This window comes from Pteronotus mesoamericanus, unplaced genomic scaffold (genome assembly GCF_021234165.1).
Source record: "Pteronotus mesoamericanus isolate MK-2021 breed Mesoamerican mustached bat unplaced genomic scaffold, CSHL_Meso_final contig_50, whole genome shotgun sequence".
Taxonomy (NCBI): Eukaryota; Metazoa; Chordata; class Mammalia; order Chiroptera; family Mormoopidae; genus Pteronotus; species Pteronotus mesoamericanus.
The window spans coordinates 30,835,709-30,858,368 of NW_026555186.1; the positions used below are offsets into that span (position 1 = coordinate 30,835,709).

Genomic DNA, 22,660 nt, shown 5'->3' on the forward strand with positions numbered 1-22,660 from the left:
CACATCTTATGAACACTCTTGGGAGGGAAGGAGGGAGGGAGCAAGGGAAAGTGGTGGGGGGATGGCAGAGACAAATGTATTTGATAAAATAAATTAAAATAAAATTAAAAAAAGAAAAAAAAAGGACACCAGTTTGTTTTTTAGTATTGCAAGAATTTAAAGGGTTTGGAAGAAGTGTCCTTTTAATGTAAAGTTGTGGGTAAATATGTTTTTATAAAATGATAAGTATAAATTACTGAAGGAACCATGCTACTGAAAAACTAGGAGAAAAATCTCTTAAAACTGTAAACGACTTCCAAAATAAGGGTTCTTTTTAATCTTGGGTTGGTGAGTTCCCTATAAATTGAGGGGAGGTATATATGGATTTTAATGGGCATGTAAACTTTTATATGCATAGGAAATTTGAGTTTTTTTGCCTCAATATCTCTATGCATATAATGATGAAGGGCTTTTATCAAACTCTTAAAGGTGTTTTTAAAAAAGAGCTTTAAAACCACAATTGTAAATTATGTGTTTTGTAATTAGCACCCATGACTGGTGTGCTTTGTAAACTCTATTGGAGTTTAATTTTTGGAATACACTTATGATTAAACATGTTATTATAAGAAGTATTCCTATATCCTGTCTTATGAAATATTGAAGAATTAAACCTTACATTTTCTGCTAAAAGTTTTGTTACTAAGTCACAGATTTGGTCATCTGACTAAATAATAGTTTGTGAGGAGCTACAATTTATACAATATTGAGAAATTATTTTTAGATTGCATAAGAATTTTTTACTACTTAGGACCTCAGTCTTGAATATAAATGAAATGTGAAATTTATTACAGGGTAGGTTTATTTTGGACTTTTACAAGGGCTTACTATAAGTAGCGCTATTTGTAAAGCAGGTACTCAATCCCTGAATGAATCAGGTGCCACCAAGACCTCTTGGAATGGTTTCAGCAGTGGTCCTGGTTGTGTTGGTCAGAGCTGATGATTGTACTATAGTGTGTGTGCATGGGTGGCCTATACTGTGGCTTACCTTTGATGACTTAGGTTTTTAAATAATGGTTTCTATATAAGGACAACTATTTTTGAAATTATTATTTGTGGTCCTTTAAACAATAAACCTTAATAACTATGATTGTAGGCTTGATTAAGATCTGTAAATCAGTGTTCACTTTGGAATTTATTATGCTTGTAAAACTGTCCTCAATTCTAACTTTTCAGTTGAAACCACTGTTTGAGAATATTGTGTGTTTTCAAAAGTAGTCATCTACATGAAGAATGTACTAACCAGAGCCTGCCTAGGGTTTAGAGTCAGAAAACTTGGATTTGAATATGGGCTTAATCACTTCTTCGACCTGCTTAGTTATTTAAAGTCTTTAAAACAGAGAAATGGGGAAAATGCTTAAAGGATGTCTTTAGATTTAATTAAGACAGTATGAAAAAGTGCCTAGCAAAGTGGTACTTACAAAGGAGACTTCTAAGAAGTGTTAACGGTCTTTTCTTTCATGTAATAATGATTCTCCAGAGTATTCTACCCAATACATTTCAAGGAAGTATTGCGTTTTTTTCAATTCATTTAGTTTTTCAGAAAGTTCATTTAGTTTTTTCTGTACAGTGTTTCTAGTAATGCTTAGTTGTCTTTAAATTCATTCTAAACAATTTTGTTAGATTGTATTGTTGACAGTTGTCATATAAAAACATCAAAATTGGTGAATTTTTGTGAAGGCTTTTTAATACTGAAAATGGAAGAAGATACGCAACATTTTTGGCGCATTATGCTTTGTTATTTCAAGAAAGGTAAAAACGCAGCAGAAAGGCCCCCCCAAAAAAAGATTTGTGTAGTGTCTGGAGAAGGTGCTATAACTGATCAAACATGTCAAAAGTGGTTTGCAAAGTTTCTTGGACATTTTGGCAAAGTAAGTCTTTGTTGTGAGCTGCCTTATGCATTGGAAGATGTTTAGCAACACCCCTGGCCTCTACCCACTAGAAACCAATAGCAGGAGACAGCTGACATATTCAAAATATCCAAGTCAATATGTTATTGGTAAAAATGAAAAATGTGTGTTTTATTTTATGGAAAAAAATGTAACGGACATTTTGGGCAACCCAATAACTAATTTATTGGCTATGTAGGTATTGGGCGCTTCACATTACCTACCCCTTTACTTCCTTCCCACTATCTTTTGAGCTAAGGGATGTTTTTTAGTTGTTGTTTTTGTTTTCTTACCTATTTTGCTGAAGTAGGAGTTGAAACCTAAAGATGGTATACAGATTTGGTCAATGTTAAACAGTTAAGGAGGGACAAAACTCACATTCAAACCTAGATTTGTCTTAGTCCAGATGTGTGCCTTTTCTGCCATGCCTAGTTTCCCTGAAGACATTAGAAGGGTTGTCAGTCTCCACTCCTGAGAATAGAAGAGTGCCAATATTTAAAAATTTTAATAAGTTCCATAATGACTTTTAAATAAAGATGTCATTTCATTTATTTCAAATTAATTATGATAGTCATGGTATGGGGCAGAGTCTGCATGTTGTATAGAAAGAGTTTGCCTAGGGATGCAAGGATGGATTTATGGTAAGACGAGTGCCCAGTCACTTTTTTTCTTTGTATCTTAAAATGACTCAGCTATAAACAATTCTTGAATTCTGAGATTACTAAACAGAATAGGCAAGAAACTCTAAGAAGACTTTGCTTAGCACCTCTCCTCCCAATTATGACTTCCGTGAGTTTTCTGGAGAACTAAGATTAGTTAGAAAACTCTGAAGGCTTGCTGAAACCCCAACTATATACATTAGAGAAATAACAGTCTTTTAGGAGCCTTAAGATGTTGGCCTTTTATTGGACCAGTGAGCCATGACCCATGATTAGGTAAGTATAAATAGTAGAATCAGGCCAGGGAAGAACATAATGTAGTTGCAGTGGAGAGCTGTTCTGCCTGTATATTCCCATAAAAATAGTACAGACTTTTAATAGTACAGTTAAGGAATAATGAAGCTAAGATAATTTTGTGGGATTCCTGAGAATCTTGAGTATCATGAAAACCTTGAAAGCTGGAGGCTGTTAAGATACTAATAATTTCTCCAGTCCTGTGCTCAAGTAAACTGTAGGCTATTTTTCATATCACCAAAAAAAAGAGGTAAGTATAGAAAAAAAGATGAATATATGCCTCTAGGTTAGCACTTTTGTAAAGTAGAAACCTGGAGGCTGGTGGCAGGATGGCAGTTTTCCTGATAACTAATTTATGTGGTGGTTTCTTTGCTTGCTGTTTACTATCACATGATGCCCAGTCCACCAGATACTTCACAGACATGAAATCGGACATGTTTACTCCTTGCTAAAACAAGGTCAACTTCGACACTTTAGTAATGTGAATATGAGGTGTGTGTGTGTGTGTGTGTGTGTCTGTGTGCGTGTCTGTGTGTGTTCAAGGGAGAAGGTGAGTGAAAGGTTTGGTTTGTCGAAAATAACAGCTGTGTTTGAATTAGCAGTCTGCACTCCCCAAATGTTCATGTAACTTTAATCAATCAGTCTTTCACTGTTTTCCATTGTTACTTTATTTGACCTTTCATTGACTATAGGATATTATTGGAAGTGGAACTCCAAAGCACAAGGTGGTCTCAATAGATGGTTAAATGTATGTCTGCTTATTTATTCCATTTTTTTTTATTGGTAATGAGAAGCTTTCCATGGCTTCTTTTACTCTTTAATAGGCCAGAATCTGCTCCCTCTGAATCTGAACTATTCCCCAGTTGCTGATAGAAAAATTAAGTTGCAAGGATAAGAGGCATGGGCAGTGAAGACTAAATACTAATTCTTGGTGCTTTCTTGTGTGTAGGCCGTGGTGGAGGGGGTGGGGCGGTAGAGGTGGTAAAGTTCATTTGGGTTTTCAAGTTTCTTGTAGGGGGTTGTAAATACCAAGTAGCCTTAACATAGTACCTAAGTTATTAAAATCAGAGAAGGCTTCATTTAGCAAAAAGCTACAAAATTTTGTGAGTTTCCTTAAATGTTGGAATTGCCTTTTTATATTTGTCCTTGAATTTTAAATTTTATATGGTTATAGTTGCATAATAAACTCTTTTCAGACTGTAGTGAGGGTTATATAGACTAGACTATGAAATGAAAAGAAGCCTGATGGGCTAGACATTTTATAGAGCAGAATAGTCTTAAGAATACGTGTATGAAGTTTCTTTAATGATTTGGGATTTTATTTTTAACTTTAAGGTTTGAGGGTGACGGCTTGGGACTTAGTTTATTCAACAAATAGTGCTCTCACACAACGTAGGCATTGGAAGAAGACAGTGATGGACAAGAATGATCATTTTCTTTGTGACAATAAAATTGGTTACCAAGAGATCCCGATGATATATAGGCTTAGTTGAAGCAGAGTACATTTTAAGAAGCATCTCACTACACTGCCGTTAATTAATTCTTAGTGGAAAGAAAATTTTTTGGACATGGCTCAGGAAAATCTGTGTTTTTACCCTAATTCTGGTATTTGTTGCTTGGTCTTAGGTTGTCACTTACTATTCTTAGTTCCTTTTTTGTAAAGTGAAATTACAATGTCCTTTTTAAGGATTTTAGGGTAGTTTATAGGCACATGTGTGACAAAGGTTGGGACTTGAACCCCTTATTTTACGTGCTTGTGTCCAAGTTAGATCTCCCTGCAATAATGTGACTAAGTCATAACACTTCTAATGTTGCTAGAGTTTTTAGGTTTTGAATGCAGAGGTTATTAGAAGAGGGGTTCCTGTTTTTGTGTTTGTTTTCTGTCCTTATTCTTTCTGCCTTAGCTGTACCTGGAAGTTTTTGGTGGGCTTTTTCCTGTGGTTTCAGTATTAAAACTGCTTTTCCTATTAGTTTTTGATAACTTGTTGAAGTTACATTAGTAAAATGAATGTTTTAACAAACAACTGAACAATAGTGAGAGAGGAGCCTTGTAACCTCGGAGACAGAAGAATAAGCGTTAGCACAACTTAACTGGTAAGGGGTGCAGTAGAGACTCGAGTAGAGACTGTGGATGCCCACAGGCGGGAGCCTGAGAAGGATAATGAAACAGCCAGTTGGATCCCCCTGAGAAGAGTAGGGTCTAACCCACAAGCAGAGATCTCCAGCCTACAGCACCACAGCTGAAAAAGTACACAGAAAACAGCCACCTGCGAAAAGCGGCAGGCTTGCTCTCTGCCAGAGAGAGGAGGCTGCAGATGCAAAGAACTGTTTAAAGGGCCCACGCATAAATTTTTATTTGCAGCCACTTACCCTGGTCTCCAGCAAAGGCGGGGTCAGAGTGGGCTAGAGACACCTGAGGAGAGACTGGGGAAGGAGGCTTTGGGGAGAGAACTGAGAGTAGCAGGTGCTGACTCATCCCCCATTGCGGCAGCAGCCATCTTGCCCAGGCAGAGACCACGCCCCCTGAGCAGCGACAGCATCAGAGGACCCAATAGCCCCGCCCCAGGTGGGATTCCACCCTGCCCTGTGCTGTCTAAGCTGCCTGCTGAGTGCAGAGTGGCAACCACAGATAGTAGATCCCTGGCTAAAGGGGGCACAAAGTGGTCTGGAGAGACTTGAAGGGAGACTGGGGGTAGAGGCTTTGGGGAGAGAAGAGAGAGAGTAGCTGGCGGAATCCCAGTGCTTACTCCTCCCCCATATGGCAGCAGCATGAGAGGACCCAGTAACCCCACCCCCAGGAGGGATTCTGCAGCGCCCTCAGCTGACTGAGGCAGCCTGCTGAATGCAGAGTGACTAGATATAACGAGACAGCCACAGACAGTAGATTCCTGGAAGTCTTGAACAGACTACCTAAAGTCAGACCGGGTCAACATCTGACATCATTAGAGGCAGATCCAGAAAGTAAAAACAGCGGTCTCCTACCATAGAAGTTCACACCACAACGTCAGGAAATCAAGACAGATCAATTTAAGAAGCGGAAGCAAAAAGAAAAAAAGAGTCTCACAAATAACAGGAAGACAAAGAAACACACCCCAGTCTAAGGGAAAGGAGGAATCCCCAGAAAGAGAACTAAATGAAATAGAGGCAAGTCAACTATCAGATATTGAGTTCCACACAACGGTTCTAAGGCAGCTCAATGAGCTCAGTGAGCTCAGAGAGAATTACAAAAAACTACAGGGAAACTACGGCAAACTATATCAGCATGAGAAAGGACATAGAAACTATCAATAAAAGACAAGATGAAACGAAGAATATCATTTCTGAATTGAAGAACACAATAGAAGGAATCAAAAGCAGGCTAGATGAAGCAGAGAAATGAATCAGCGAGCTGGAGGATAAGGTAGAAAAAAGCTCCCAGAAAAAGCAAGAAAATGAAAAGACTCCAAAAGAATGAAGAGGCATTTAGGGAAATGCAGGACAACCTGAAACGTAATAATATCCATATAATAGGGATACCAGAAGGAGAAGAGGATGAGGAAGGGATAGAGAAGCTGTTTGAAAAAGTAATAATGGAAAACTTCCCTAATTGGAGGAGAGAAAAAGTCACACAAGTCCAGGAAGCACAGAGGATTCCATTCAAGAGGAACCCAATGAGACCCACTCTCATTAGAGACACATCATCATTACAATGGCAAATATCAAAGACAAACAGAAAATCCTAAAGGCAGCAAGATAGAAAGAGGTAGTAACATATAAGCGAGCCCGGATATGGCTAGCAGCTGACTTCTCAACAGAAATACTGCAAGCCGGAAGGCAGTGGCAAGAAATATTCCAAGTCATGAAAAGCAAAGGCCCACAACCAAGACTGCTCTACCCAGCAAGGGTCTCCATAAAATGGAAGGTGAAATAAGGAATTTCCCAGACAAAAGACAGCTGGAAGAGAATACACCTTCACCAAACCAGCACTGCAAAATATACTAAAGGGACTGCTTTAAGATGACAAAAAAGAGTCTGAATACCCAATTCCTTTCACAGTTGCCAATACTTGATACTACCAATATTTTTTAATACTATTAATCTGATTGTGACAATGATGTTATTTTAATTGCTCCTTTATTATTTGTTGAAACTAAACCTGTTTTTATATATTTCATGCCTATTTCTATTATTTTTAAAAAGCTTTAAATGATTGTTTGGTGTTCTTTATCCTTTTTTTTTGTTAAATGTTTGTAGAATTTTTTCCCTAAAAAACAAACAAACCATTCCTTTTTTAGATGTGTTGCAAATACTTTCCTTTTTTATTACTTGTCCTTTAACTGTTTTTGTATGTATATTACTGTACAGTCTTAAATGTTTCATAGAGTTGTATTGTCAATATTTTACTTAGCTTCTGGGTTTGAATATTTTACTTCAGGGTAAAAAAAAACATTATTTTGTATTTTCTCCTAAAACTCCTTAGATTCTACATATTGATTTTTAACTTACCTGAATATTTCTTGTATAATGTGTGAAATAGGGCTCTATATTTGTTTTATTTCAAGTAATAGTGGTCCATGTACCTTATTTGTGGAATAAGCCTTATTTTACCCATTTATTTGAAATATCAACTTAATCATATATTACATTGTTAGATATATATGTTTGTCTCTAGAATGCTCATTATATTTCATTATCTACTTGATTATTTCTGTGCTGGTGTCATGTTGGTTTAATTGCTGAGACTTTACAATGGTCTTAAATTTTTTAATATTTTAAAATTAAATTTGACATTAAAAAAATAATAAAACCAATCTGCATTTAAGAAAGAAAGAGAGAGAGAGATGGAACTCCTACCTTTTGCAGCAACATGGATGGAACTGGAGAATATTAAGCTAAGTGAAATAAGCCAGTTGATGAAAAACAAATACCATATGATCTCACCTATAAGTGGACTCTAGTCAACAAAATAAACTAACAAACAAAATAAAACACAGGCATGGAAACATGGAGCAGCCTGAAAGTGACCAGAGGGGTGGGGAGAGAGGACAATGGTGGAAAGAAGGGGAAGGGACTAGATAATATGTATGAATGACCCATGGGCATGGACAACAGAGTGGGAATTGACTGTGGGGGTGGGGTGGGGAGGGGGGATGGAAGTGAGATGGGTGGAGGAGGGGAAGGGGGAAAATTGAGACAACTATAATAGAATAAACATGATTTTAAAATTTTTAAAAAATTAAAAAAATAAAATGAATGTTTAATTCCTAAAGTTATTTCTCTAAGCCTTTCTTCCTCGTCACCTTCCTGTCTAGATGAGTCACTTTCCCCCATGGACACTAAGAAGGTCATAATTGGAGTGACCTGTTTGTAGAGAAGTATGGAGGCTCTAATTTTCAATAATCTCTATAACTAACCTTTACTGAATGCTTCCTGTGGGTCAGGCACTATGAGGAGGTCTTTAAATATATTATCTTGGTTAGCATGTAAACAGAAGTTAAGAGGCAGGGTTCAAGTGAGTCTGAGCCCTGGCTTCTCTACTTTAACAGCTTTGTGAATTTGGGCCAGCCTAATTCTCTCGGTGCCTTAGCTTCCTCCTCTGTAAAGTGAGGAGAATAATAGTACTGCCTCACAGTGATTTAAAAATTAGTTTTATGTAAAATACTTAGAATATTAAACACTTGGTAAATATTAACTCTTATTTATATTAATCTTCATATTATCCTGAGAGGTAGGGATTTTGCAGTAGAGGAAATAAGTTCAAAATAAATTTTTGAGATTAAATAAATTAAATAAATTTGCTGAAGATAATTTATCTAATATAAAGAACTTGATTAAAATCTGAGCCTAACATATTCCTGGCTGCTTTCTTAGCCATTTGGACCATCTTCATGGTCCACTCCCTATGGTCCCTATAGGAGGGAGTGAGGCTGATAAACTTAACTATTGTCAACTTGTAGTGCATGGTTAATGTCTCATCACTGGACAAAACATTTACAGTGGCTGGCTGACTGTTTTTGATAAACTTTGATTAGGTACAAATACTGTAATCAACAATGTTATCTGTGATTAGAGAACCTTGTAATCCCAAAGGAGGCTAATTTAAATGTGTCTGTATTACTGTTTTATATTAAGCTCACTAAGGGTGAGTTGATTTGGACTGTGTGATAATTTTCCTTAGAAGTCTTCATATATATTGGGTTGGCCAAAAAGTTCATTTAGTTTTTTTCTGTAGAAGGGCTCTAATAATGCTTAGTTTGTCTTTAACTTCATTTGAAACAATTTTGTTAGATTGTACTGTGACAGTTGTCATATAAAAACTTAGCAAAATTGGTGAATTTTTGTGAAGACTTTTTAATATTGAAGATGAAAGAAGATACACAACGTTTTCAGCACATTATGCTTTATTATTTCAAGAAAGGTAAAAACGCAGCAGAAAGGCAAAAAAAAAAAAAAAAAAGATTTGTGTAGTGTCTGGAGAAGGTGCTATGACTGACCGAACATGTCAAAAGTGGTTTGCAAAGTTTCTTGGTACTATTGACATTTTGGCAAAGTCAGTCTTTGTTGTGAGGCTGCCTTATGCATTGGAAGATGTTTAGTAACACCCCTGGCCTCTACCTCCTGGAAACTAATAGCAGGAGACAGGTGACATACTCAAAATACCCAAATTAATAAGTTATTGGTGAAATGAAAAATGTGTCTTTTATTTTACGGAATAAAATGTTTATGAAACATTTTGGGCAACCCAATATATCTTACTTTAAAGAAAACTTATTTTCTCCCCAAACATTTCTGGATACTTTCCTCCCCTACAGTAGGACTAGGGCATTTGGTATATTATAAGCTAAGACTTAAAATCTATCTCCTCCCTCACACTGTTTATACCCATTTTAAGTAATTAGTCTGTAACATCAAATAGTTAATATTATTCTGCCCTTCTTCTCATAACATTAGTAAATAATTACTGTACTTATTGGCTGAATTTTTCTCGCTAGGTATAACAGGAAGACAGTTAAGGATGTTAACTTCTCTTGTTTTATTTTTATTTGGAAATCCTACCTCCTTTTTCTTTTTTATATTAGGTCATGTGAATTTTGCTATTGGGGTTGCTAAGTGAAAAAGAAAAGGTTATATGACAAGTGGGGTTAAAGAAAAGAATTAAGAGAGAAAGGAGGCTAGAATTAACTTTAGAGTAGCAATATTTAAATTTAAAAAATTCACGGGAATGAATAACATTCATTATTTTCATGAAAGGAAATTATATGGTAGCTCACAGTGTAGCCTGTCTAGATGCTTGTAAATAATGTGTTACAAAGTCCTTGGCTCCCTGCAGGGTGTTGGCTCGTGAGCAGGTTTTACTCTATACATTGAGTTTGTGAGATCTAAAATTTGAAATAAGACTATTTTATTTATTCGTTAAAAATGAAGCTACCTTTTTTTTTAAGTGCTGGCATTTCTGACCAGTACTTTATTTTGTTTTTGTTTGCTTTTGCAAAATGTTATATTCTATTATTTTTCATTGCAGTTGTACAAATATACCTCTATTTAGTGTAGCCATTCTGTAGGTTGTATTATTAAGGAGTTCAGCCACCACTTAAAATACTGTCTTTATGGAGAAAAACAAAAACACAAATGTACCTTTAGGATGCAACATGTTTAACAATCAACTTTCCCATCATCTTTATTAGGATGTTTTTCAAAGGATTCAGAGTTCTATTCTTACGGAAAGAATTTAGGTATTTGCATATGCTGATTTTTTTCACAGGTAAATCTATTTGAAAATTTCTATTATGTTTGATTGGGAAGGACTGGAAAATTAGTCTGATTTAAGACAGTTGGGCACATACCTTGGGTGTTGGGGTTTTTTTAAAATAATATAATTAATTTTATTCTATAGATACAACATTGGATTTTTTTAAATGTTCTTATTACAGGGAAGGAAGATCAAGCTTTTGGGGGTACAGGATCTAGACAGTTAATGGAGATTTTGCTTTATCTCACCTCTTATTTATATACATTACTATAAGTAATCTGGCTAACTGAACCAGTCTTCAAATGTTCACTGTCTGAAATGTGAAGCCATTTATATAAAATATGTGCCAAGTTTACCCCCGTCTTTACCAAAGAACGGCAGTATAATTGCAAATTTTTTTTTTCCTAGAGATAATCCTAAACTTCTTCTAGCTAATAACTTGAAAAGTGTAGCAGGGCTGGATATACTGAAATACTTTTAGGGTAAAGTAGCTGTCTTAGAAACTGCAATGAAGTATTTGGTAGATGGTGGGTTACAGCACATTACTGTTGTGCCACAGGTCATGGCTTTTGGAGTTATTATAAATTATTGATTTTTATTCATTTCCTATGTAGTGTATGAATAGGGTTTTTTAAAAACTGGTGTCTAATTCTTTATATGTATGTTGGTGTGTGTGTCCCTGGAGTCTTAAGATACTAAGTTGTGTACTCTTTCTGCCCTGGGGCCATCCCTCATCCCAAAGCTCTAGTACTGCATTTCCAACTTTCCTTTGCACCTGGATGTCCTGATGTTCTCCTGTTCATTTCATTTATCCAGAGCACATCCCCCACGTGCCATCCCTGACCTGTTCTCTGGCTCTGTCTGGTGCAGCCACTTTTAATCTGAGTCTTTGCAATTTCCCTGGAAATACTTCATTCCCGTCAGTTCTCAGAACTATTCAGTTCTTCCAAATCTGGTGTGTATTGGTTTTGATTGATGATGTCACATGATCAGTTTTACAACAGTTTTTCAATGTGGGCAAAACAACACTCTTTATGTATACATTGATTTGTAAGTGTATTCTGATTCAGAAATGTTAAATACAAATTTTAGAACTGAAGAACTGTGGAATCACAATTATGCATTAGTTACTGCTTTCCCATGTTGCTCCCGTAGCCATCTTATCTTAATCTTTCACTGTTTCACCCCTAGACTGGTTTCAGCTTTCTTCCAGTGTCTTCCTTGCAGTGTAGACTTTCTAGTTTGTGCTCCCAAACATGCATGCGCGCACATTCCCCCCTCCCCAGTGAACTCTTCCATTCCTGCAGACAGAGTCCAAATTCCTAGCATTCAGGGTCATTTTGGTTAGCCTGCCAGCCTTATCTCTTCTCTGTGTAAATCTTTCATTATCCTAGCCAAGCTTTTTTAACCATTGTTCACTGAACTCACCATATACCATGCTTCATTGTACAGGACCCTCCCCCTCCCACTATGTCTTGAATTTTTTGCTTGTCTAAATTCCACCTTTCTGGAGCTAGATCAAATGCCCCTCCTGTAGAAAGTCATTTCTGACTACTGTCAAAAATTCAGAAACCAGAGAGATCTTATGTTATATATGGCTCATATCATCTATAACTGCTGCCCTATTGTTTTCTCTTTATGGACACCTCCTGCCCTTTAAAATACATAGTAAGTCCCTAAAAGATAAAAATAGGTTTTGTTGGTGGATTACTTTCTTTCTTTGTTTTTTAACATGGAACGCTTCACAAATTTGCCTGTCATTGTGCAGGGGCCATGCTAACCTTCTCTGTATCATTCCAGTTTTAGTGTACATGCAGCTGAAGCGAGCACTGGTGTTGGTTTATAATGCCTCAAATTCCTCAGTGCTTCTTTACACACTAGGTGCTCAGTAGATATTCTTTGGTCTGTTTTGAAGTTGGCTTCTGTACATGACAATGTTTGCATGTAGCTAACATTTTAACTAAAAGCATGTATTTCCCTGGCTTTAGAATGAAGTCAAATTCACCTCTTACCTATGAAGTAAAGAATCTGAAAATCAATTTTTTAAATATCAAAATGAGCCATTACTATCTGTAGCCCTTATACTTTCTAAAATTGGATTTTAGCGTTAGTAGTTTTAAACAAATAATCAATGCTTAACATAGAAATAACATAAAATGATTTAACAGTTTTTTTAACATATCCTCAAGATTTTATCCTCACATAATAAAACAAAATATGAGCTTAGAACTGGATCACTTGGCCCTTTCTCTTATCTCCTCCCAGTTCAAAATGCTTGCATCTCTTAATAGCCAGTATCCTCTTAGATCTGCTGTTGGACACAATGCATTTAAGCCTCAGGACAATCTTCTTCGTAGTTTTAGCTTTTTTGTGGAAAATCTGCTTAGTCTGCCCACCATAGCCACTCCGCTTCCTGTCATAAAGCCACTTTCCTTATGCATACAGAGAATCCTTGCCCTTCTTGTACTGTTACTTTGTAGGATTGATGTTTGCCACACTTCTTACAGAAACTCAGGTGGGTTTTAGGAATGTTCACCATGTTTGTGAGAAAGCTATTGGCATGGACATGGAAAGCTGATTTAACAGTTGTACAAAACAGTAACAGAGTTGAGCAGTGAGCTTTGTGAATGTGGAAAATTTGTGTGGCCATTGGTCCTTACTAGTCAGTTAAGGAAACAGACCTGGTAGATCTAAGGGATGGGGAGTTCCCAGGACCACAGATCCGGTTTCATTGCTGAGATAGGCCTCTTCCTTTTGAGCCACCCCACTGCTGGTCCTGAGGCACCCCTTTTCATAATTATTTGCATGTCTTAATGATAATGTAATGGTGAAGATATTTGTGGAATATGTTGTTTCCTAAATAAGGAGGCAGTCAGTCTTGGGTTTGACATATTAGAAATGCAAAAAAATTTATGAAGCTATCCACAAGAGTGTTTAGCTTCTAAATTTTATATCTAGGACTCCAAAAATTATTCCAAGATCTTCAAGGATAGTAGCAGTCCTGTAATCCTGTAGTCAGAGAGATGACCCTTAAACTAACGCTGATTGGCAAGGTACAGGATGGGGACTCCTTAATTAAGCACAGTAGATGTCTTCTTCTCCTCTTATATTTGTAATTGGTTACTAAGTTAGAAACCAAGTTGGCTAGCACTGGGGAAAGAAGTAAGTGGCACAGGGTGGTTTTGCAGTTTTCTCTGTTGAGTGATTATAATAGGGTTATGAAAAAATATTTTTAACTGTTATCACTGACTCCTTTAAGAACCTGATAAAAGTTGGGGGTCCTTGCCCTTAAAGAAGTTTTGCAATAAAGCAGAGTTTTGTTTTAAGAATCCTTTATTGAGTTCTTGTAGGTTAACAGCCTAGTCTTAACCAGGATTAAATCAGGGAGCACCCCCCTACCCCTGAAAAGGTATCCAGAGAGCAAAATAACATCCTAAAATTGCATGAGAGATGGGTCAGTTTTTGAAACAGGAATAATTCTACTCTTCACTTCCCAGGTCCCTGTCCCTAGCCTGTCCCTTCTTTCCTCTGCATCTATATTTTGCATCTTGATATTGTGTGGGTTGTACTCGACCCCTTGTGAAGTCATCCTTTGCAGGCATGTTGTGTTCTCATTCAGATCTGTCTACATCCAACTCCGTTTGTGTCCCTCAGTGAGTCTTCTCAAATTGAACAAACCTGCATTTTCCATATTTTAAATTCAGGCTTCCCCAAACATCCCAAACATCCTTAATCCTAAATAGCCCAATTCTCTCCAGTTTCTTTTTACTCTTTTTGTGAGTGTGTGCATTATGTATATAGCACCTTGCACATTTTGCAGTTTATATGACCTACAAATGTCAGTAGCTTAAGTTTATTCCCTGGATTTCATCAGTTTGGGTTAGCAAAATAAAAAATTAAATTTTACTGTAACTGGTTAGTGATTATGTTCTTTTACCAGTTGAATTCTCTTATCATGGATTATAGGAAATGGTTTAGACTAAAAAGTCTAATCTCAGGAAACTGCATCTTTTGAAGTTTTAAAATGCATTTCCTTGATTTTAAGATTTTTTGCAGATACTTAGATTAAAATAGATTCCTAGTGGAAGCTGTAGTTGGTTTAAGGTAACCTAATGTTGGAAAATCATGAAACTTTATAGCAAAGAAGACAAATTAATAAATTAGCAGTGTTAGTTGAGATGCCTTGGGCTTCTCTACAAGAGTATTAGGTTTAGTTGCTGTATAATAGCTTTGTCGAGTACTGTTCTGTTTAAGGATAAAAGGCATGTAGGAAACAATATGTAAATATGTTTAGAATAACCAATTTCCTTGATTGCACATAGTTGTGCAGAGTGGAATTTGACTTAAACATACAGTGACTTCGATGTTTTTGTTTTGGCAGAAAATTGTATCTAAACTGTTTGGAGAGTTAACATTTACTTAAGTATCTCAGGAGGAGCTCAAAGAAACCTAGTGTCTGAGGATTGTCTTACTGTTGAATCGCAGCATTTGATCACTTGTAAATGACTCTGCAGAACTTTATTATTGGTATGTTGTTACTGTTTTGGGTTTTTTTCTCATTCTTTTAACAGTTCTGCTATTCCTAAAACTTTGTTGAAAATCATTTCAAAGAAGGTGCTCCATTTTCATTCAAGTGGAATAAACACTAAAGAGCTTCTGTAAATGTACATTTTCCTGTACGGAGATAATTATTGCCTTTAAAACTATAAAAGAATAGTTTACAATTCATTGTAAGGACTAACATTGTAGCTTTTTTAAAAAAAATTTTCATGTTCTATCCTTATCTGGTTATATTTCTGATAATGCTGCAGCCTTGAGGTGGTAAAACTGGTGGAAGTGAGTACCTTTGCCACCAGTTAGAATTAATTTCTGGGACTTGAGAAGAATGCTGTCATTGTAAATTGATCACTGACACAGGTGCTATTCCGTTCATAATACTATTTTTGAACTGTAGCCTAACATTGCTGATTTAACACAAGATTTATCTACTTATGAATAATAGGTGGGCACAGGAGAAACATATATTTTCTTATTTCTCATACCTTATCTTTTGAAAAGGTTGTAGTGTAGTTTTGGATATCTTGGCAAAGGGGATAACTTAAATTTCCCTTTTTTTGAAACTGTTGTTCCAATTACAGTTGTCCCAATTTTCCCCCGTTGCTTTCCCCTGCTTCACCCACCCCCACTACCCCCGCTCAGTCAATCCCCACACTATGGTCCATTACCATGGGTCCTTTATACATGTTCCTTGTTAAATTTCCTTTTTTTTTTTTTTGGATATATAAGTCTGAAAACTTTTGGTTCAGGCAAGTGAAAAAGGAATAGATGAAGGGGTGTCCGACCTTCTGGCGTCTCTGGGCCACACTGGAAGAATTGTCTTGGGCCACACATTAAAAACGTTGCGATCTGTAATCACAAAAAATTCTCATAATGTTTTAAGTAAATTTACAATTTTGTGTTGGTCTGCATTCATAGCCATTCTGTGCCACATGTGGCCGGTGGGCCACAGGTTAGAGTATAAAACCTTCCTGAAGACATACAGATGGCCAACACATGAAATGATGTTTCACATTACTAATTATTAGGGAAATACAAGTCAAAACCACAAGGAGATACCTCTTCATACTTGTTAGAATGGCTGTTAATCAAAAGATAAATAATGTGTTGGAGAGGAGGTGAAGAAAAGGGAACCCTGGTACTCTGTTGGTGGGATTGTAAATTGCTGCAGTCACTGTGGGAAATATAGAGGTTCCTCAAAGTATTAAGGCTAGAACTACCATATTATTTAGGAATTCCTCTTCTGGATGTATATATCTGAAAAATGTGAAAACACGAATTCGAAAAGATATATGTACCCCTTTGTTCACAGCAGCATTATTTATAATAGCTAAGACACGGAAACAACCTAAGAATCCATCAGTAGATAAAGAATGAACAAAATGGTTAAAGTTAAAGATGTGGTATAAACAGTTAAGCCTTGAACAACTGAGGTTTGAGCTGATCAGGTCCACTTATAGGAGAACTTTTCTCAATAAATACACAGTTGGCCCTCCACATCCCTGGGTTTCAAATTTTTGAATTCAGCAAGCCACAGAGAAAACAGTATTTTCCATCTGAGTTTGAGAATCTGCATATGCAGTGGGCCTACTTAAGTTATTCATAGATTTTCAACTGCATGAGGGTCTGTGCCATAAAAAGATGAAATTTGTCATTTTTAACAAATCTTGGATGGATCTTGAGGGTATTATGCCAAGTGAAATAAATTAGAGGGAAAGGGACAAAAACATGATTTCACTCCTGTGGAATACAAAACAAAAAAACAAAAGAACAAAACAAAATAAAAACAAACTCATAGATCAGACAACAGATCCATGGCTGCCTGAGGGGAAGGAAAGGGTGAGGGAAGGGCAAAATAGGTAAATGGAGTCAAATATATGGTGACAGATGGAAACTGCTTTTGGTGGTGTATATAGATATCCAATTATAATGTTGTATACCTGAAACTTACGTAAGGTTATTAAACAATGTTACCTCAATTAAAAAAGAACACTTCCTTTAAAAAAATGCATGCATTTACTTAATAGATTATGATTGAAAAAGGTATACTTGAACTGTAAATCATCTTTACCCCTGCCCTCATTCCCTTTTCTCTGGTTCCTCTTCTCAGAGGTAACCACCCATAATAGTTTCTTATGTATTTTCAGACATAAGACATGTATTTTTTTTTTTTTTTCTTAATAGGCTGTATTTTTTTTTAAGAGCTAAATAATAATCTATTGAATGGATTTGTTTTGATACATAGGTTTTTTTCCTGATCTTTTGCTCTTGCTGTTAAAATAGCGTATCTTTTCCCACATGTGAATGAATAGCTACAGGATAAATTTTAAAAAGGAATAGCTGGGTCCAAACGAATGTGCATTTTGTTTAAATTGCTTTTTGTTTTTAATACAAAACTATTTCAAAACTTTTGTTATCTTTTCTTTGGAAAGTTTTTAATTTATTTTTCAGTTTTATGAATGAATCTTCATTTGTTTAGGAGTCATTTCAGTGAACCCATTCTACTCTTTACTGGGTTTTTTTTATTGTGTTGTTTGACTATGGAAATTGTGTTGCAAGTATTTTTCCCTTTGTCATTTGTTTCTTGATTTTATTGTTTATGCCTGTGTACCTAGTTTAAAGATTTTACAGAAAGTTTATTAGTCTTTTTTTAATAGTTTTTGGATTTTGAGCCATGCTTTAATAGTCCCCCATGATGAGATTATTTAAAGCAAAAAGCAAAGACATCCCTCAGTTTTTCTTCTACTTATATGATTTTTTTATTTGAATTTAAATTGTTGAGCCAACTGAAATTTATTTTGGTGTAAGGAATAAGGTAGGGATCCAACTAATTTTTTCCTGATGAAATGATAATTATTACAAACACAGAATGATTCAGACTTACCGTGTAGTAAAATTTCATGTGTCCGACCTTTTTACTACTAATTTGTACCCAATGTTTATAGGAAATACAGTATTTATAATACCTGGTAAAGCCATTGCTCTTCCTCACAAATACTGGTTTTTAATTTTTTTCCTTTTCTTTTTATTTTGGCCTCTTATTTTTTCATGTGAACTTTAAATTGACCTTTTCTTAGGGCATTAAAAAAGTCAAGATATTGTTTTACTGCTGTGTGAAATTTATAAATTATTTAGTAAAAATCAATATTTTTATTATTAGCCTATCATTTATTTACATTATCTTTTGGTCCCTTTTAACATTTTATTTCCATGACTCTTAAAGATTTAAGTTTATTTCTAGGTATTTTCTTCTTGTTACTGTTGTAAATAGAATCCTTGCTTTTCTGTTGTTTTTAACTTAAATTATATTTTATTGTTTATGCTATTACAGTTGTCCCAGTTTTTCACCCTTTGCCCCTCTCCACCAAGAGTCTCCCCCCCAAACTCCCTCAGGAAATCCCAGTACCATTGTCCACATCCATGGGTCATGCATATATTGTCTTTGGCTACAATATTCTCTCTGCTGTACTTTATATTCCTATGACTATTTTGTACCAACCAACTTCTCCTTTTCAATACCTTCACCTTTTTTACCCATTTCCCTATCCCCCTCCCATCTGGCAACCATCAAAATGTTCTCTGTATCTATGATTTTCTTTCTTTCTTTCTTTTTTTTTTCACTATTCATAGTTCTTTTTTTATGATTCTGTTTCTGTTTTGCTTGTATATTTGTTTTTTAGATTCAGTTATCAATAGGTATTTATTGCCATTTTATTCATATTTTTGGTCTTCTTAAAGAAGACCTTTTAACATTTCATATAATACTTGTTTGTTAGTAATAGACTCTTTTAGCTTTTTCTTGTCTGGGAAGCTCTTTACCTGTCCTTTAATTCTAGATAATAGCTTTGCTGGATAGAGTAATCTTGGTTGTAGGTCCTTGCTTTTCAGTAATTTGAGTATTTCCTGCCAGTCCCTTTTGGCCTGCAAAGTTTCTTTTGAGAAATCGACTGACAGTCTTATGGGAGCTCCCTTGTAGGTAACTTACTGCTTTTCTCTTGATGCTTTTAAGATTCTCTTTGTCTTTAACCTTTCACATTTTTATTATGATGTGTTTGGGTGTAACACAGGAGCTCCAGACCCAACTGGGGAGCTGTGTAAGTGTTTGCGATATTCCAAAAAAATCACCTGGAGGAGTAGCAGATGTGTACATGCCATTTATTACTCATATACTGGGGAGTGCATCAACAGTGACAGGTTGCTGTGAGAGAGACCACACCTCCTCCATTCTGAGGCTCATTATAAGGTGTCCCAGACAAAGGCAGCATGGGTCCAGGTTGCACAAACCTGAGTGTGGTCTAGAGCTACATTACATCAGTGCATACGTGTAGATGGAAAAGTTCAAGAAGCAGTCACAAGAGAAGAAGCCACTCCAAAAAGGAGATAAAGAAGGAGTTACAATCCATTCCCAAAACAATACACATTCCTTCTGGCCAGAGACCCTCTGACTAGCTCTCAGTCATGGGAGGGGAAGGGCTGTGTATTGACACCACATTTGGTGTGGGCTTCTTTGGGTTCATCTTGTTTGGGACTCTCTGTACTTCCTGGACTTGTATGTCTACTTCCTTCACCAAGTTAGGGAAGTTTTCTGTCATGATTTTTTTCAAATAGGTTTTCAGTTTCTTGCTCACTCTCTTCTCCTTCTGGCACCCCATTATGTGAATGTTGGTGTGCTTGAAGTTGTCTCAGAGGCTCCTTACACTATCCTCATTTTTTTTTTTAAATTCTTTTTTCTTCTTGCTGTTCTGATTGGTTGTTTTTTGTTTCTTTATATACCAAATTGCTGATTGGATTCTTGGCTTCATACATTCTACTGTTGATTCCCTGTAAAATGTTCATTTCAGTTGATGCATACTTCCTTTCTGACTGATTTCTTTTTTATGGTTTTTTTATGCTGAAGTTTTCTCTGAGTTTATCTCTCGTCCCCTAGCTTCATTGAGCATTTTTATAACCAGTGATTTGAATTCTGCATCTAGTGGATTGCTTATCTCCATCTTGTTTAGTTCTTTTCCTGGAGTTTTGTTCTGTTCTTTCATTTGGGCCATGTTTCTTTGTCTTCTCATTTTGGCAGCCTCCCTGTGTGTGTTTAGAAACACAGATAGGGCTGCTATGACTCCCTGGCAGAGCGGCCTAATGTAGCAGGTATACCATAGGGTCTAGTGGTACAGCTGCCCCATAACCCAAGCTGGGCAGTCGAGATGCATCTACTGTGTGGGCTGTGTACCCTTTCCTCTTGTAGTTGAGCCCTGATTGCTGTTGGCAGGTCAGTGGGAGGGATTTACCCAAGCTGATCATCTTCAAGGACTGGCTGTGAACACTGACCACTAACTTCTGACTACTGTGGAGGATCAGCTGTGCAGGGGCCCACTCCACAGAGCAGGTCTTACTTCAGCAGGGCTCTGGTGCCTGCTCATTCCACCTCTTAAGTATGTCACTTGTGGAGGTGGTTGGGTAGTGGTGCTTCAGTGTGGTCTATCGCTGTCCATTAGGTGTCAGGCTCTGTGGCCTCCTGAGAGGTGTAGACTGAGGTCAAACACTGCCTGTGTTCTGTCCAAGGCCACCTGGCATAGGCTACGAAGCAGTCTTCATTTGGCTGCTATTTGTGCTGGACTTGGAGGCCTAGCTGTGAACCAACACCAGCTGCTGCTAGTGCCCAGTCTGGGTGCACTTAACAAAAGTTACGGGATTTGCTGAGGCCTGATACTCCTTGTTTGAGAGAATTTAGGAAAATCTGAAGCATGGGCAAAGGCAAACCTTTCGTATGGAAAAGCCACTGGAAACAGCTTGGGTGGACTTGAAAGTTGGATGGGGCAGAGCCTCAGGGAATCACCAGGGTGGAGCAAACATTGTGAGCCTGGTTGATGGAGTCTCAGGTGTCTGCCTGCCAGCTCCGTTGATGGGGGGGTAGGGTGGGGGGGGGGTCAGAAAAGGAACAATGGCTTCTTCCAGCACTCTGTTTTGGAGAAAGATGCGCCCCAGCTCTTGATCTGATGCCAGAGACTTTAGTTTTTCCCCATATACCTCTGGTGCCCCTCAAGCTGCTGCCATGGAGTTGGAGCTCTAAGGGAGTGAGTCTGAGTTAAATCTGTATGTAGGCCCTTTAAGAGGAACTACCTCGGACTCCAAAAGTTTTTATCTTCCATACTGATTTTTATAGCTGGGAGTAATGGGGATTTACCTTTTTGGCACGGGGACCCTGGGCTGTGGGGCCTGATGTGGAGCTGGGATCTCTCACTCTCAAGATATCCCTCCTAGTTTTTATCTGCAGTACATGGGTGTGGGACCAGCCTGCTCTGTGTCTCTGCCTCTCCTACCAGTCTTGATGTGGTTTCTTTAATTTCATAGTTACAGGACTTCCATTCAGCTCAATTTCTGGTAGTCCTTAGTAATGTTGAGTCTGTAGATCAATTTAGGGAGAACTAACATCTTGATTATATTGACTCTTCCAATCCATGTATATGGGATATCTGATTTTTTTCATCAAAGTTGTGCAATTTTCTTCATCTAGACCTTGTACATATATTAGATTTATATCTAAATCTATCCTTTTTTTTTTTTTTTTGCCTGCTAATATAAAAATGGTATTTGGAGGGTGTTTTGGTCCATAGAGACAACAGTGTCATCTGGGAACAAAAGCAGTTTTATTTCTCCCTTCCCATTCTGTATATCCTTCCCCTCTTTTCTTGTCTTCCTCTATAGCTAGGACATCCAGTTTGGTGTTAAATAAGAGTGGTGAGAGCGGATGTCTTTGTCCTTGGTCCTCATTTTAGCGGAAAAGCATCTAGTTTCTCACAGTTAAATGTGATGTTGGCTCTAGGGTTTTTGTTGATTTTTTTTATCAAGTTGAAGAAATTCCCCTAAATACCTGGTTAGCTGAGTTTTTTTTATCAGGAATGGCCGATAGAGTTTTATCAAATGTTTTTCCTTGCATCTATTGATATGATTGTGCGATTTTTCTCTGGCTTATTGATATGATGGATTGCATTAATTGATTTTTGAATGTTGAACCAATCTAGTGCATACCCGGGATAAATCACATTTGGTTGTGATACATAATTCTTTTTATACACCGTTGGATATAATTTGCTAGTATTTTGTTGACCATTTTTGCATCTTTGTTCATGAGAGATGTTGATTTGTAGTTTTCCTTTCCTCACTTAAGAGGTGGAATGAGCAGGATTTGTAATGTCTTTAGTTTCGGTATTAGGTCAATGCTAACCTAATAGAATGAGCTAGAAAGTATTTCTTGTTCCATTTTTTTGAAATATTTTAGAAAATGGACATAATTTCTCAAACATTTGGTAGAATTTACCAGTGAACCACCTGGGCCTAATGTTTTCTATTTTGAAAGGTTATTAATTATTGATTCAGTTTCTTAAATAGATTTAGGACTGTTCAGATTATCTACCCTTGTTTGAATTTTGTTAAAAAGATAAAAGATTTTATCTTTTAGGGGATTGCTCCATTTCACCTAAGTTGTCAGATTTGAGGGCATAGAG

General features: G+C 36.7%; 1 protein-coding gene, 1 non-coding gene and 1 pseudogene across 3 annotated transcripts in view; 1 reads left to right on the plus strand and 2 right to left on the minus strand.

Annotated features, from left to right (window-relative positions):
* Positions 1-22,660, plus strand: part of JMY (junction mediating and regulatory protein, p53 cofactor) — a 107,939-nt gene that overhangs the window by 4,198 nt on the left and 81,081 nt on the right. The gene's annotated exons all lie outside the window — the stretch shown is intronic.
* On the minus strand, positions 12,334-12,437 carry LOC129074769 (U6 spliceosomal RNA). Its single transcript, XR_008529574.1, has one exon. It is a non-coding gene; the product is annotated as a U6 spliceosomal RNA (small nuclear RNA).
* Positions 12,831-13,146, minus strand: LOC129074643 (60S ribosomal protein L36a-like; annotated as a pseudogene).